Source organism: Lissotriton vulgaris, chromosome 5 (assembly GCF_964263255.1).
Source record: "Lissotriton vulgaris chromosome 5, aLisVul1.2, whole genome shotgun sequence".
Classification (NCBI taxonomy): Eukaryota; Metazoa; Chordata; class Amphibia; order Caudata; family Salamandridae; genus Lissotriton; species Lissotriton vulgaris.
In genome coordinates, this window is record NC_141693.1 from 906171399 (window position 1) to 906189482 (window position 18084).

At 41.7% G+C, this 18084-nt stretch overlaps 1 protein-coding gene across 1 annotated transcript in view; it reads left to right on the forward strand.

Annotated features, from left to right (window-relative positions):
* Positions 1–362: 362 nt before the first annotated feature.
* Positions 363–18084, forward strand: part of ZNF518A (zinc finger protein 518A) — a 60414-nt gene continuing 42692 nt past the window's right edge. The window contains exon 1 of the mRNA XM_086922509.1: positions 363–534. The gene's annotated coding sequence lies outside the window, so the exon portion shown is untranslated. The remainder of the gene's footprint in view (positions 535–18084) is intronic.

The window sequence follows — 18084 nt, forward strand, 5'->3', positions numbered from 1 at the left end:
ACACTAGCAGCGAGTGACTCAATTAGTTGCAACAAGTCAACTACACAAACATTTTAGAAACGACTTGGTTGTGATGTACCACTATTAACCCAATGATGTTGGATTACTCTGTATCCAAGCCTCATGCTCAACAAACATGGATGCATGCCTGTTGCTAACAGATTGAACACCACAAAGGAAGACACATTCAAAAACACGACCCCGCTCGACGGCAGAAAGGGGCGACTATTGCTTCATGCCATACACTGATACTTGAGTTGCATATTTATTTAGATGCTAATGGATGTTCATGGTGTGCAATTCTAACGATTTCCGTCCCTTCCTTCCTGCCCCCACCCCTCCTCCTACATGGGCTCCAGACCAGTACAAGCAAGCAAGCAAGCATAGAAGAACAGCGGGTCCAGGTAGAGCGCGTATCCCTCCGCCGGGTGGCTGTTAGCAACCCTGCTGCCTATTCGCTGAAGGCAGCACAATTCCCGGATGTAACTGTCATGGCCGCCAACGGGGACTCGAGGAGCTATTGACGAAAACAAGGTAATTCTCGAGAAACGGCGCAATGGCGATGCGTGTAGCCATCATTCCCTTGCGCGGAGTCATCCCTGCTTCCCCCGGGTCGGCTCGGTTCGCGTGATTTCTTCCCCGTTTCGGAGCAGGCAAACGGGAAACTTTGGTTGACTTTCAATCCTGCCAGGGGGCGGCGGTCCGGGTGATGATTAAATAGTGCCGGTTTTTAAAAAACTGTCCGCAAGTTCGGGAAGAGCTAAGCTGATGGGGATTTACTACATTTTGTGACTTCGGTTTGTATTTTAAATAAGTATGTTGGCGTTTTTTTCATCATTTATTTGCCAACTCTTCTTGTACTTGAGCTATAAATGTGTCCCTCCGCAGGTGTTTAAAGTAACAGCCAGACTGCCCCACTTTTAACAGTTTCAACTTTAAAAACATGCTTAATTTTTCTGCAGCGGAAAGGGGTCGTGTGAGTGGGTGCAGCCTCTTGTTTTACATTCTTTGCCAGTTCGCTCTGATGCTTTACCATGTGCTACTGATACTCGCTGTCATTTTGACATTGGCCGAGTTCAGGCCTGTTCAGCTCCTAAAGCAGTTTTTTTGACTAGCAAGGTAGACTATTTTTTAATTTCTAGAGTTTACTTCTTTTTATAAAGATATTTTCTGAAAATGCATCTTATAATATGTTGGCATATCATGCCACATGAAGAATGGCTTGAGTTCGAAGTGTGTGTGTGTGTGGGGGGTGGCTTCCCCCCCAATTTACATCATTATTACTCTCAAAGTAATGCACTTTATATGAAGTGTATAAACAATGGTAAGTTTATCCACCCACCTCAAAAGTTATTTCCACACAACCGATTAACACCACTTTAATTTGAACTCTGCTTTTAGCCTTGGGTTTTTCCAGTTGGGCATATAACAGCTGGGGAATTCTAAGAGTGGAATGGCGACAAAGAAATCTGGACTGTTGTGTGTTATTAACTTGCATTGGACTGGGACAATTTCCAAGAGTCGGAAAGCTAACATTTAGTTTTTGTTTCAAAATAAAAAAACACAAGTGTTAAGCTAATTAAGGAGTGCTGGCACAGTTGCTCAGTAAAGACTAGGCGATTACAGTGATGCAGTGTTGTTTTAATAAGTACCTATTATATCGCTTGAAACTTAAGATTTAGGTGAGAATACCCGCAACCTGTGCTTGAGCAATGTTCAGCAGTTGTAACCAGATCCTTTCATTACGCCGCCACAAGTATGACTTACCAGTATTCTGTTTTGTTGTGCTATGGTAGCCCTCTTTATATATTGTACATTCTGCCATTAGTACAGCTAAACAATGCTTACAGAGTCTGGTAAATTTCAGTTATGGTCTTGAGGGTTCCATCATAGACTGGAATGATTTATGATCTGCAATGTCATTGGTGTAATTTTTGGTTCTGTTATTGTTTAAAGTAAGTGCATTTACTTTTTTGCAACTGAATCTCCTTCTGGACATTTTCAAGTGGGACAGTATATATAAAAGCCAACCAACTTGCTAATCTTATTATAACAAATATAATACCAACAGAAAAAGATGGCTAACCTATTTCATACATAAGCTTCCTGTGCAAACACATTTTTCTATGATCCTTGCGCATAAAGTACTCTGGCCACCCACATTTTTCAAATTCTACTATTTCTCAGGCAGTGTATGCATTTTGTTTTTAGCAGTAGGATATTTGTGATTGTAAAATATTATATGGAGAACTTATGTTAAAATAATCTATGGAATATTGAAAACCATAGTTTTCAATCAAAGCTGACATACAGTGGAAAGACCAGATTTACCAAAGAAGCAGTTCAGCATTCCTTGGCCATTGTATATTTTTGTTTTGTAATGGGTACAACTACGTCCTCTGTAATTCTTTCTCCATGGCATTTTCTGCAAAAGAATTGATTTGTCACAATGAACACATAGTCTAGCATCTGCTGTATAATTTGATGATTTTCGCAAAAACATGTCTAGCTCAATTGGATGAAAACTAAATAAATTCACCTACTGCATAACATAGTGGAAAAGCCTTTGTAAATTTAAATGGTCACTTAACCCCTTCGATGCGTGTGACAAGGCCAGCTCGTCATGGGCGTTACCTGCGCTGTGCGTGTGACGAGTTGACCTTGTCACGTAACCCAGGATTTTTAAAATTGCAGCGCTCAGTGGGAAAACCGCTAGCGCGCATGCGGTTATTCTACTAATAGTTATACTCTCAGTATAGTGGATCTGATGAGGATATCCATTTACCCCACATAGTCTTAATAACTCCCAGATAATGAACAGGGAAAATTATTTTTTGTCTACATAATGAAAATAACTTTACATGTTTAAATGTGATTCCAACAGGCAGTATGATTCCTTGCTTGTCTGCAAAATGTTTGGCGTATTTCCTGCAAAATCATCCTGCACCCCAGATGGTGTTCCAAAGCAACAGCTCTATCAAGAGAACACTGAGAGTTCAGAACTATCCCAGCCTCTTTACTTCACGTATTAAGGTTTCTTGCTTTCAATCTTTCATTGCCTCTTAGTGAACAGTTTACATTATATATATATATATATATATATATATATATATATATATGATTCACTGAAAAAAACATAGGTTTCACACCATTTATAGTTAGCTGGAAATTTTATTGACATAAAACCATTGAAATTCCCACGTTATAGTTAGTTAGACTCACTATAACTTGCGCGCCTGCAATGCACTGCTGATGACGTCACATATTACATCACTCATGACATGGTCAGTGACATCACTCATGACATCACTGATGACACCATCCAGTGAATGTGTGTCTTTCTGAAAAATAAATATGTTTTATATATGTATTTGTAAAGGTCGATGGACGAATAAATGTTTAAATAAGTGTGTAAATGGATGTTTTTTTAAATAAAATATTGATTGGTTAACTGGCTTATAAAGTGTATCTTAGTGAATACATATATTAGCGAGTAATTTTTAAATATTTAAATATATGTATCAGTGTTTCACTTTGTGTATAAGTGGCTGCATGGGTTGGTGACTGACTCACTGTTTGTATGTGTTTTGAAGACAGCATATGTGCAGGACTTTATGGGTGGATGAGTGTGTATATGTGTGTGTTAGTGAGTGAATGCCTGCCTCACTAGTGTCTTTATGAGTAACTACATATGTTTTAATCTAGTATATGTGAGTATTGATGTACATAAGTGAGTATATGTGAGAGTGAGAGATTGAAAGAGTTCCTGTTTAAATAAGTATGTGTTTCTATAAGTGATTGTTTAAGAGAGTAAGTATGTGTAAGTTTCCTTAGAAGTAATGTGCTAGTGTGTGTATAGCTGTATATGCAAATAAATGGATGTTCAATAGTTTATTTGCATGTGTGAGTATGTGTGTGAGTAACTTTTGGATGACTGTCGGTGTGTAACAGGATGTATAGGTGTATCACTACATATGATGAGTGAGTATATGTATGAGTGACTATATAGAACTGTTGGTGAATGAGTGGATGTGTATATAGATGGTGGTATTACTGAATTGGTTGTTGTAACTGGTATGGGTATCTCTATTTTTTTTTTGAAAATGTTAGTTTCTATTTTTGAATATGTGTTTCAAGGGTTACATTACACTGAAAGGAGGTCTGTCACTCTGTCACAAGGATGGTGTCATCAGTGATGGCATGAGTGATGTCACTGACCATGTCATGAGTGATGTAATATGTGACGTTATCAGCAGTGCATTGCAGGCGCGCAAGTTATAGTGAGTCCAACTAACTATAACGTGGGAATTTCAATGGTTTTATGTCAGTAAAATTTCCAGCTAACTATAACTGGTGTGAAACCTATGGTTTTTTCAGTGAATTTAATAGGTTTTTTAAATGCTAATTCCTAACTATAACTGGTGTGAAACCTATGGTTTTTTTCAGTGAATTTCATAGGTTTTTTAAATGCTAATTCTTAACTATATATAGGACCTCAAACCTATGAAATGTAATGTTTTATAATGAATCCTATATTTTATATTTATATAATACTACTTTATTATTTTTGTTTATTTTTTTTGCCCTGGTGCGCTCCCGGGGTGCGCCCCGGTCAGTGCAATTTTGCCGCGCGCCCCGGGGCGCGTACCAGTGAGCGTCCCGTTAGCACTATTGGCGCGAACGAAAGCATCATCATGACGTATCGCGTAGCCGCGTCCGCGTGATACGCACGGCGTAAGCGCGCTCGGAAGCACCCACCCGCATACGAACGCGCTACGTAAGCGCCCCGGGGCGCGTAGCGTAAGCGCGTCAGGTCATGTGACCTGAAAATAACACTTTTCATTGTTTCATAACAGTTTTGGTTTCATAATGATGAAATCCCTGGTCTTGTGACCTGAAAATAACACTTTTCATTGGTTCAGAACAGTTTTTTTTTTCCAAATGATGAAAGCCTCCACCTTTTTTCCTCATTCTCACTTTGTACTTTGAGTGAGGAAGACCTGTTTCCAGAGCTATTACTACCTATTTCTACTCAGAAATGGCTACAGTAGCAGCAGCAGCTGGATCATCTGCCCCACCACCACCACCACAAGGACCACCAGAACATCTAATTGGTGGTCAAGAAGAAGAGGAGGAAGAGGAGGAAGGGACAAGGCAGTTCCTGCAAGAAAACACTCCACCATACAAACCTAAGGAGCGCTTCATATGGGAGTTTTTTAAAATCCTAACTGGTTTAAAAAAAGTAAACGCTGCAAAGGTGACCTGTCTCATCTGTGGTGCTGTGCTATCCAGGGGGAACCCTACAAAAAAATATTCCTTTGGGAATCATACAATGATTCGGCATATGCAGCGTTTGCACCCTATTAACTTTTCAGCAGCAGAGATGAGAGAACTCTGCAAAAACCTACCCCAATCATCTGGCACAACCTCAACAACCAAAGAACCCACTCCATCGGGTCCAGAAGCATGTCAGTTGATTTCAAGTATCCAACCAAAGTTTGGGGGATACAAAATTGTTTGTGTACATTGTGGGAAATTAATCACTTATGGTGAGCAGAGCTTTACACTCATTATGCTTGCTGGTGATAACCACAAATGCACAAAGAAGCCTTCATTTTTTCCTGTTTTTTTTGTTGCTCCAGTTGAGCCGTTTCTAAATCCCTGTTTTTTGTTTTTCCCTACAAAAAATAGAAAACAATATAAAACTTCATAAAAGCCAAAAAAGTAAAAAATGTTCAAAAAAACAATAAAAAAATATAAAACAAAAAGAATAAAAAAAACTGTTCTTTTTAGAACTACCTCCAATTTATAAAAAAAAGGCTTAATTTTTTTAAAAGTCTGTCATTCTTTTTTCCCCATGGTACGCTCCCCGGTGCGTGTCCCAGGCGCTACCCCCGCAAAAATAAAAAAATAAATAAATTTTTTTTGCCCCGTGGGCCCTTTTATAGCCCCCACATCAAACCTAGGGGGTCGGGGTGGTCTACTCTGCCCCCTTATGGTCATTTCCCCCTTTGTTTTTGCTACCTCTTGTGTCTCGATTTTACCGAGACACAAGATGGTGGCCGCTCCGGACTGTTTGGAATGTTTACAGACACCCGAGAGCCAATCAGCTTTCCGTGCGCAAGTCACGTGGCGCGCCCGGTGCGCGTACCGGGGCGCTGCCATAGATATATATATATATATATATATATATATATATATATATATTATTTTGAACCTAAATTACTCAAAAACCACTGGAGCACATATCTTGAGACATAGCAAAGGCACATCGGGCTACCAGTCCCTACAATTTTGCCAAGTTTGGTGGAAATCCATTCAGCCGTTCGGGCTAAAAGTGAGGTCGACCGCCCTATGGAAATTAACATGGGGAAAACATTTTTTGGGACCCCCCTTTTATCTCGGACCCCGCTTGACTAATCCCCCCCAAAAGGAAGTACCGGAGCTCCGCGAGGCAAATTTGAGGACATTTTCAGGCAGATTCGTCAACTGGCGCCAAAGTTATTCCAAATAGAATTTTGAGATTTTGCATTGAAAAAAATCCTAACTATAACATAACTAGGAACTTTATGCATGAAATAGTACACACATCAACAGTAGGCACCAGAGCCTAATGAGTTCAATGTTGACAAATGTTGATTTTTGAATTTAATTTCTTGTAAATACGGACTATTACTCTGTTTACTATGTAAATCAATATGCATGGATAATGAAAATGAGGGGGCTATTGAAAGCAACTGTTCTTGACCTAAGTACATGCATTTTCCTTAATAGTACTCCACTACAAGATGGTACCTTCATTGAGACATTGCTATGTTTATCTTTTGTGCATAACAAGCCACACTGACCTGGTGGTTCACGTGTGATCAAGACACAAGGTGTGTCGAAACGCGTAGCGTGTAAGCTGTGAATAAATCATCTTTGCTGAAACAGATTCCCGAGTGCGCAATTTTCTTGCTTTGAAGCAAACATTGGATTTAACTTTAATTCGGCTTGTGCAGTCCGTCAAATCCTGTGCGCCACTTGACTTGGGAGGGAGGATCCCAGCAGGACCCTGCTTGATCTTTCTGCATATATATATATTACCTACTGGCGGTCGCCAGCAGGTAGTTATAGTTAGGATTATTTTCAATACACAATCTCAACATTCTATTTTGAATAACTTTGGCGCCGGTTGAGGAATCCGCCTGAAAATTTCCTCAAATTTGTCTCGCGGCGCCCCGGTCCTTCCCTGAAAGTTTGGGGGGGATTTGTCAAGCGGGGGCCGAGATAAAAGGGAGGTCCCAAAACGTGTTTTCCCCATGTTAATTTCCATAGGGCGGTCGACCTCACTTTTAGCCCGAACGGCTGAATGGATTTCCACCAAACTTGGCAAAATTGTAGGGACTGGTAGCCCGATGTGCCTTTGCTATGTCTCAAGATATGTGCTCCAGTGGATTTTGAGTAATTTAGGTTCCAAGAAATATATATATCTATAAGCGCTCCCTGGTACGCGCACGGGGCGCTAACCAGCGCGCTACGCGAGTTCGCGCGCGGAAAGCTGATTGGCTCTCGGGTGTCTGTCAACATTCCAAACAGTCCGGAGCGGCCGCCATCTTGTGTCTCGATAGGATCGAGACACAAGAGGTGGCAAAAACAAAGGGGGAAATGACCATAAGGGGGCAGAGTAGACCCCCCCTGATCCCCTAGGTTTGATGTGGGGGCTATAAAAGGGCCCGCAGGGTAAAATTATTATTTTTTTTTTGATTTGCGCGGGGGGAGCGCCCGGTATGCGCACCGCGGAGCGTACCGGGGAGCGTTCCATGGGGAAAAAAGAATGATAGAGTTTTAAAACAATGTAGCCTTTTTTATAATTTGGAGGTAGTCCTAAACTGTTTTTTTCTTTTTGTTGTTTTATATTTTTTTTATGTTTTTTGAACACTTTGTGCTTTTTTTGGCTTTTATGAACTATTTTATATATTTTTTGTTATTTTTATGGGGAGAAACAAAAAACAGGGAATTGAAAATGGCTCAACTGGAGCAAAAAAAAATCAGGAAAAAATTAGGGTTTTTTGGGGCAATTGTGGTTGTCACCAGCAAGGAGGATGAGCTTTATGCTCTGCTCACCATAGGAGATGGTCTTACCACAAAAAATACATGTGGTCCAAAATTCACCAAACCGTGGTTGTATGCAAGGGATCGTCTCCCTTTTCTCTGGTCCCGATGGAGTGGGTTGCTTTCTTTTGGAGGTGCTGGTTGAAGATTGGGGAGGGTTACTGGCCAGTTCTCTCACCTCTGCGGCAGCATAGTTGTTCGGATGCTTGCGCTGCATGTGCCTAATCATGGTATTATTACCAAATGAATATTTTTTGTTAGGGTTCCCCCTTGAATGTTCAATGCCACAGATTTGGCAAGTCACCTTTGGCGCATTTACTTTCTTCTTGCCCTCTGGGATAGAAAAAAACTCCCATACAATGTGCTGCCTTGGCCTGTATGGGGTATTGTCTTCTGGCAGCCACCTTCTCTCCTCCTCCTCCTCCTCCTCTTCTTGACCACCAATGTGATGTTGTGGTGGTCCTCTTGGTGGTGGGGGTGGTGGTGGTGGTGGTGGTGCAAATGCTCCAGCTGCTGCTGCTACTGTAGCCATTTTAAAGTACAAAATATTTCTCAAAGATCTCCAAACAGGTCTTCCTCAGTCAAAGGACAAAGTCAGAATAAGGAAAAAAGGTGGGGTCTTTCATCATTTGGAAAAAAAAACTGTCCTGTACCAATGATAAGTGTTATTTTCAGGTCACATGACCCGGGCTTTCATCATTTGGAAACCAAAACTGTTCTGCACCAATAAAAAGTGTTATTTTCAGGTCACATGACCCTACGCGCTTACGCGACGCGCCCGGGGGCGCGCAACAGGGCACGCCACGGGGCGCGTCGCGTAAGCGCGTCAGATGCTTACGTTGTGCGATCGTATTCGCTCGAGTACTTCCGGGTGCGCTTACGCCGTGCGTATCACGCGGACGCGGCTACGCGATACGTCACGATGTTTTCGTTCGCGGCAATAGCGCTAACGGGACGCTCACCGGTGCGTGACCCGGGGAGCTCCAGAAAAACTGCGCTTTCCAGTGCGCGCACCGGGAGCGCACCAGGGCAAAAAAAAAAAAAAAAGAAGTATTGTATAAATATACAATATAGGATTCATTATAAAAAATATTACATCTCATAGGTTTGAGGCCTTATATATAGTTAGGAAGTAGCATTTAAAAAAACCTATGAAATTCACTGAAAAAACCATAGGTTTCACACCAGTTATAGTTATCTGGAAATTTTACTGACATAGAACCATAGAAATTCCAACGTTTGTTAGTTGGACTCACTATAACAAGCGCGCCTGCAATGCACTGCTGATGACGTCACATATTACATCACTCATGACATCGTCAGTGACATCACTCATGACATCACTTATGACACCATCCTTGTGACAGACCTCCTTTTAGTGTAATGTAACCCTTGAAATAGATATTCAAAAATAGAAACTAACATTTTCAAAAAAATGGAGATACCCATACCAGTTACAACAACCAATTCAGTAATTCCACCATCTATATACACCCACTCATTTACCAACAATTCTATATAGTCACTCATACATATACTCCCTCATCATATGTAGTGATACATCTATACATCCTGTTATACTCCGACAGTCATCCAAAAGTTACTCACACACATAAAAATAAATTATTGAACATCCATTTATTTGCATACAAAACTATACACACACTACCTCTTTACTTCTAAGGAAACTTACACATACTTACTCTCTTAAACAATCATTTATATAAAGATATACTTATTTAAACAGGAACTCTTACAATCTCTTACTCTCACATATACTCACTTATATACATCAAAACTCACATACACTAGAATAAAATATATGTCGTTACTAAAAAACACAATAGTGAGACAGTCATTCACTCACTAACACACACATATACACACTCAGCCACCCATACAGTCCTGCACATATGCTGTCTTCAAAACACATACAAACAGTCACCAACCCATTCAGCTACTTATACACAAAGTGAAACACTGATACATATATTTTAATATTTAAAAGTTACTAGCTAATATATGTATTCAATAAAATACACTTAATAAAGCAGTTAACCAATCATTAAAAAAAAACCATCCATTTACACACTTATTTAACCATTTATTCTTCCATCAACCTTTACAAATACAAATATTAAACATTAATTTTAAAGAAAGACACACATTCACTGGCTGGTGTCATCAGTGATGTCATGAGTGATGTCACTGACGATGTCATGAGTGATGTAATATGTGACGTCATCAGCAGTGCATTGCAGGCGCGCAAGTTATAGTGAGTCCAACTAACTATAACGTGGGAATTTCAAAGGTTTTATGTCAGTAAAATTTCCAGCTAACTAGAACTGGTGTGAAACCTATGGTTTTTTCAGTGAATTTAATAGGTTTTTTAAATGGTAATTCCTAACTATAACTGGTGTGAAACCTATGGTTTTTTCAGTGAATTTCATAGGTTTTTTAAATGCTAATTCCTAACTATAACTGGTGTGAAACCTATGTTTTTTTCAGTGTATATATATATGTATATATATATATATATATATATATATTAGTATACAAAACAATCTGCAAAGTATTTTTTAATGGAATTATTTACTTCCATGCGTTCTCTAGTGAGAAACAATCAATCGGGGTTTATAAAGCGCGTTACTCACCCGTGAGGGTCTCAAGGTGCTGGGGTGGGGGGTTTGTCCAGCTCCGGATCTGTCAAAGAGCCAGGTCTTGAGTTCCTTCCTGAAAGTTAGAAGGGTAAGGGAGCATTGGATGTTCACCGGGAGCTCGTTCCAGGTCTTTGACGCAATGTAGGAGAAGGCTCTCCCTCCTGCTCTATTTCTGCGGACGCGGGGGACCTCTGCCAAGGCGAGGTCGGCGCAGCCGAGGTTCCTCTTGGGTACGTGGAAGGAAACTCTTTCGTTTAGGTATTTGGGTCTGATGTTGTTGAGGGATTTGTAGGCGTTCGTGAGGAGTTTGAAGGTGACCCTCTTCTCGACCGGGAGCCAGTGGAGGTCTCGTAGTGGTTGGGTCATGTGTTTGTGGCACGGCGTACCAAGAATGAGTCTGGTTTCGGAGTTCTGGATCGTTTGGAGTTTGTGTAGAAGAGTTCTGTTGATTCCAGCATAAAGGGCATTGAAGTAGTCCAGTCTGCTGGTTATCAAAGCGTGGGTGACGGTCCTTCTGGAGTCAGGGGGGGGGGTCCATTTAAAGGTCGTGCAGAGGATGCGCAGGCAGTTGAAACTGGCGGAAGCGACAGCATTGATCTGGCAGTTCATGGAGAGGGAGGAGTCGAGGATGATGCTGAGGTTTCGTGCATGGTCTGTAGGGGTGGGTGGATTGTCGAGGGCGAAGGTCCACCAGGTGTTGTCCCAGGCGGAGGTGCAGGGTCAGACGTTGAGGACCTCCGTTTTCTCTGAGTTGAACTTCAAGCAGCTGTCTTTCATCCATGCTGCCACGTCCTTCATTCCTTCCTGGAAGCAGAGTCCAGTATTTTCAGGATTGAACACATGGTCAACTCAAAACCGAAAATCAATCTTATGCCATAACTGGGATGCATAGATGAAAGAGGCTTGCATTTTGTCTTCTTCTACAAGGAGTGTTTATATCTAAGCTTATATTCTGCTGAATGTTACCTTTCATGTTTCATATAAAACTATTTTATTCTGGGGGTTAGAAAATATGTTTTTTTTTTTAAAAAGGTTGATTATCTGCTTTCATGGCAGCTAAAATCATCAACTTGTCTGTGTATAACCTTTTGAATGGTATATGGTTACCATGACCAATGGGCTCTCTATATTCCCACCCACTACTAATCAGATAACATACTTCAAATTGGATATGCTGAACTTTTATTGTTTTCTTTCTCAAGAAACCCTTGTATTTTCTATGGAGTTAGTATCTATTTTAAATTAAAGTGTGTTGAAAAATCGAAATAGCATCGTAATCATGCATAGAATATTGTCCATAGTTCATTTCCATGCAGCATAAGTTGGAAAAGCTGTATGCACAAATTGGCCTTTGATCGCCACATAATTCCTGTGGCACCTCTTACAATTTATAACCGTTTATTTAAAAAAAATGCTATGCTGACCAACAAGGCTGCCTTTGTTCCAGAATGTCTTAAAAAAACACATACACAAATATTGCAAATAGTGCATGTAGTTGAAAATGGTGACTTTTAAAGTGGTGCTCATCCTGTGAATTACTCTGATGTAAATCTGTTGATTACAAATGTTTTATGTTGGTGCAAGTATTGTTGAAAATCTAGCTAAAACTATATTATTGCTGAAGTGAGGAAAAGGTGGAATACGTTTTCTTTTGTTAATAGTTGTAGTAGCGTTATAGCATGAATGAGCTGGATGAGAGGAGCTAACCCTGAGAAAAGTTCTGATGCTCTTTCTGGCTGGTACAGTGGAGCGTATATTGGGCTTATTATGTACTTGAAATCATATTCGATTCATGTCCTTGCACAAACCCTCATGGAATTTAAAGACGATTTTATTAAGTAGGCTTTCTACCATATATTGTGTGGAAATGCAATGCAGAATGGCACATTTATAAGCGCAATAGGCCAATAACATCCGTCAGTCAAAATTAGCTGAATTTAAAGATTCTTTCATGGAGGGGGTCATGGCAGGATTAGGGATTCTGTTGCTCATTTGGCAGAAGTTAGAGTGGCAAAATAAAGACTAGTCCGAAACAGTCCTGCTGGTTCCTGTTGCTCATTTAATATGGGCAAGCAAATTAAGCAGAGGAAACAACATTGAGTAAAATACAACAATAAGTAATTAATTCAGCATTATAAAAATATTTACAAACTGAAATATAAATTAAATGTTGATTTTATATTTGTGAAATGTTTGTGTAATTCCTTTGAGGATCAAGCACATTAAAGGGTTTTATAAAGGTGTGACAATTAAGCATAATCCGAATTACAATTGAAATATTATGAAAACAAATGGCACAGCGACTTTGTCAGTTCTAAAAGGAGATTACATGGGTATTAACATGATCAATCAATCAATCAATCAATCAGTGACACTTATAAAGCGCGCTACATACCCGTAGGGTCTCAAGGCGCTGGGGGGGGGGGGGGTGCCGCTACTGCTCGAACAGCCAGGTCTTCAGCTTCTTCCTGAAGGAGAGGTGGTCTTGGGTCAGGCGCAGGTCGGGAGGGAGGGAGTTCCAGGTCTTGGCGGCCAGGTAGGAGAAGGACCTTCCTCCTGTAGTCGCTCTTCGGATGCGGGGGACGGCGGCGAGGGCGTGGTTGGCTGATCGGAGGTGGCGTTTGGGAGCGTAGAAGTTGACTCGGCTGTTGAGGTAGCCGGGCCTTGGTCGTGTAGGGCTTTGTGTGCGTGGGTGAGGAGGCGGAAGGTGATTCTTTTGTTGACGGGGAGCCAGTGAAGGTCTCTCAGATGTCCGGAGATGTGGCTGGTTCGTGGGATGTCGAGGATGAGTCTGGCTGAGGCGTTCTGGATCCGCTGGAGTCTCTTCTGGAGCTTGGCGGTGGTACCGGCGTAGAGGGTGTTGCCGTAGTCCAGTTGGCTGGTGACGAGGGCCTGGGTGACGGTCTTCCTGGTCTCGGTGGGGATCCACCAGAAGATCTTCCGTAGCATGCGTAGGATGTTGAAGCACGCCGAGGAGACGTTGTTGACTTGCCTGGTCATGGAGAGGGAGGAGTCCAGGATGAAGCCCAGGTTTCGTGCATGGTCTGTCGGTTTGGGTGCGGTGCCCAGGGCGGGAGGCCACCAGGAGTCGTCCCAGGCGGAGGGTGAGAAGCCCAGGATGAGGACCTCCGTCTTGTCCGAGTTCAGTTTCAGGCGGCTGGTCGTCATCCACTCGGCTACCTCTTTCATCCCTTCGTGCAGGTTGGCTCTGGCGGTGGCGGGGTCGTTGGTCAGGGAGAGGATCAGCTGGGTGTCGTCGGCGTAGGAGATTATGCTGAGGTTGTGTTTGCGTACGATGGCCGCGAGGGGGCTCATGTAGACGTTGAAGAGGGTGGGGCTCAGAGATGATCCTTGGGGGACGCCGCAGATGACTTCGGAGGCCTCTGACTTGTACGGTGGTAGGCGGACTCTCTGTGTTCTTCCGTTGAGGAAGGAGATGATCCATTCCAGCGCCTTGTCCTGGATGCCGATGTTGCTGAGGCGCCGTACTAGGGTGCGGTGGCAGACCGTGTCGAATGCCGCGGAGAGGTCTAGGAGGATGAGGGCCGCTGTTTCTCCATTGTCCATCAGGGCTCGGATGTCATCGGTGGCGGCGATGAGGGCGGTCTCGGTGCTGTGGTTGGCTCGGAAGCCGGACTGTGAGGGGTCGAGGGATCCGTTTGTCTCGAGGAAGGCGGCCATCTGCTTGTTGACGGTCTTCTCGATGACTTTGGCTGGAAACGGGAGGAGCGAGATGGGGCGGTCGTTCTTGAGTTCGGTGGGGTCCGCTGTGGGTTTCTTGAGTAGAGCGCTGAGTTCGGCGTGCTTCCAGCTCTCAGGGAAGGTGGCGGTGTCGAAGGATGTGTTGATGATGTCTCGCAGGTGGGGTGCGATGACAGCGTCGGCCTTGTTGAAGAAGGTTATTGCTAAGGATAAGATGGACAAGTGATGAGTGTGTTAACTTTGATCTGGTGATTATAGGCTTATCAATATTCAGAGTTAAAGCCCTATTGTTTGTTTCTCACTTATAGTCTTGAGCTACAATAGAAAAGCTTTATTACAATATGGAATTCTAGAAGCTAATTGACCAAAATCGAATTTCCATCAAGGGCTGGGCCACTGGAATTATCACATTATGCAGCTGGGTATTTTCCATATACCTATGGAATTGCCTCATAAGCCATCACCTAATCCATAATTTGCAGATTTTTCACCCACAAAGTGTTCTAGCTCAAGCAGGTCAAAAGTTACTGAAAATGGTGCCAGACATGTTGCTGCACAGTGGCAGGTCATTTGCAAAGGTTAACCTGCTACCTTTCAATTGCTGATTGTTCAATGCAGATATTAAACTGATACTAATTAGATGACACCTTGACTCAGACAGTGTTAACATATGTACAGAGGGCAACATAGTGAAGTAAAATTGCAACAAAAGATGCTTATTACATGCCATAATTCTCCCTTTTTGTTTTGCCACATAACTAAGTAAATCTTTCCACGTAATTTGGTCCTTTCCTTTTCACATACTTTCAGTGCTACAGATTATGAGGAATGGGAAGTCAATATTGCTGAGTAAAGTTATAAATCTGTATTTAAGTCTAGGCCCTTAGATGAAGAGGTGCCCTATAGTTAATTCTCAACGTAATAGCTCTTCACCTCTCATCCCCTGGAAACAAAGGCTTTGCAGTTCAACTTATTTAGCCTTTAACATGTGATAACACAATTTGTACTGTCCAGCTTTTAAACTGGGTGATTAAAGAGTACGCTGGGGGAGCTTCATGCTTTTTGGAATTGGTTAAGATTCTACCTCTTAAGAGGTTAGAAGGTCCAGTATGATAGGATGGAATGCTAAAAATTTAAGACAATGTTGCAAAGCAGCAATGACAAGGATGATGCAACCGGTTACCAATGGTTTGTTGACCCAAGAACTGGTTAAACGGTCAGGAAGCTTGTATAACAGGTGGTAGAAGTAATAGTGCTAAGCGCCTCTGTCTTGGGGACACGATGTATGCCTTGTAAAATGTGAAAAGAAATAGGAAAGCTTTATTTTAAACCAGCTCAGACATACAACATGCTACTTTACAGTTGGAAATAAAAGTTGAAGGGAATCTAACCGGTATAATATTCTTCTAAATACAGAGGCGTGTTCAGGCACTTGACAAGCAAAGGATTCAATAACTAATAAAGAAGATACTTTAAAAAAATCGTTTTAAGTTGTATTTTATCAGTACAATGCTGGTATTTTATCAGTACAATGCTGGTCATCGATAGCTCTAACATGCTGTCTCCTAACTGTAACTATGGCAAGTGGGCATCAAAATACAGAAGGAGCGTGATGGTATGTAAAATAAATTGTTATTGCTACAATTTAAAATTTCCATGTATACATTCAGTTCCAAAGAAAATCTTCCAGTCGAATGATGTGTGGTTCGTTTTCTCTATTCAGACCTATTTATCAATATCAGCCAGCTTCCCCCAATTTTTTTTTCTTTACACAATTAACAGCCAACGTATTTCGTCCCCATCCGGGACATCATCAGGACTGTAAGCAAAAAAAAAGAACATACAATTATCCACTTCTGTACAATATTACCTATTGAATTGTTTGATAGTGCATTAACATACATTCCTGATATAAATGTTTAACCAAACGTAGAACAGTTGCCACTCTGCCTATTGAACAATCTAAAAACACATTCTGAAAAACAACATACACAATTAAGCATAATATTTATGACATGGCGTGGAGAAACTGAACATGCTCCAATGCATGAATTCAAAACCGAGAAATGAGTCCTGAAAAATGTTCTTAATTTTTTAATCCTATATCGATTAGAACATAATACTCTTAATCCATTCTCCCCCTTTATAAGGTATTTGAATGTGCCAAACTAAAAAAAAACCTTTGTCCTGGCAGTGCTGCCCAAGAATAACGCTTTAACAATTGAGACCTGTGGATCTCACTCCTGTAACAATTCAATCCGTCGTCAGAAAAGGAGCATTTCGTGAAGAGATCTTGTCTTCTATATTAGGACCATCAAAATCCCCAATACACAGTGCTTCCTGTTATCCAGAGACAAAATATAATAAGAGGAAAGAAAAAACTATATGATTAACATAACATGAATTAAAGGAGGGCACCTACTATTCAAAAAAGTAACACCCTTTGCTGACCTTCATCAATGACCTCCCTCGTAAGTGCAACTTGTTACTACACATCCTATTATCCGATGTGTCAACATTCACTACACAGCTGAATGACCTACCTTTCACTAGTGGCTTATTCATCAGCACATCTCCTACAACTTAGATTCCTATGAGTCCATTATCCTAATTCATGAGCGTAACACTTCCAAATCAATCCTAATATCCAATATGACCAAATTCAACAGTATCGCTGTTGTCATGCTCTTGACTAATGGCTTCCTCTTCCGCACATCTGACCCCCTTTTCTGGTCTTGGTATCTCGTACATATCCTGACCGACCAACTGCTAAAAAAAAAATATCAAAAGGGGGAAGAATCACAACCCCCATAATCTGCCGACCACCAAACACTGATCATGGGACACACAGCACCATTCTTTCCCAGTGAGGATATGCTCAATCGTATGTAAAAAGGCAAACATTCAGCAATGATGTAGATGGATTGAACCAGTTGAGAGCATAAAGCTTGCATGTTCTCTGATGGGCAAAAGGATCAAATTAAGTATTGTTGACTATTGTTCGGCAAGGCAATGTAATAATCACACATGGGTATTGCCATATTACTGGCTTACAGATGTTAATAATTCTGAAATGTTTTCCAAGATTTTCTGAAAGTTGAGGCGGAATCAATAATGGTTACGTTAATTACACGAGAAACATGTAAATGTACGAGGCCTCCACTGGCTCCCTGTCGCAAAGGGGGTCACCTTCAAACTCCACCCACGCCTAAATCACTCCACAACATCGGACCCAAATTCCTCAACGAGAGACTGGTTGTACCCAGAAGGAACATCCGCCGACCTCGCCCTGGCAGAGGTCCCCCGCATCTGCAGAAACCGAACCGGTGGGAGGGCCTACTCCTACATCACAGTGAAATCTTGGCTTACAGATGTTAATAATTCTGAAATGTTTTCCAAGATTTTCTGAAAGTTGAGGCGGAATCAATAATGGTTAAGTTAATTACACGAGAAACATGTAAATGTACGAGGCCTCCACTGGCTCCCTGTGGAAAAGGGTCACCTTCAAACTCCTCACCCACTCCTAAATCACTCAACAACATCGGACCTAAATACCTCAACGAGAGACTGGTTGTACCCAGGAGGAACATCCGCCGACCTCGCCCTGGCAGAGGTCCCCCGCATCTGC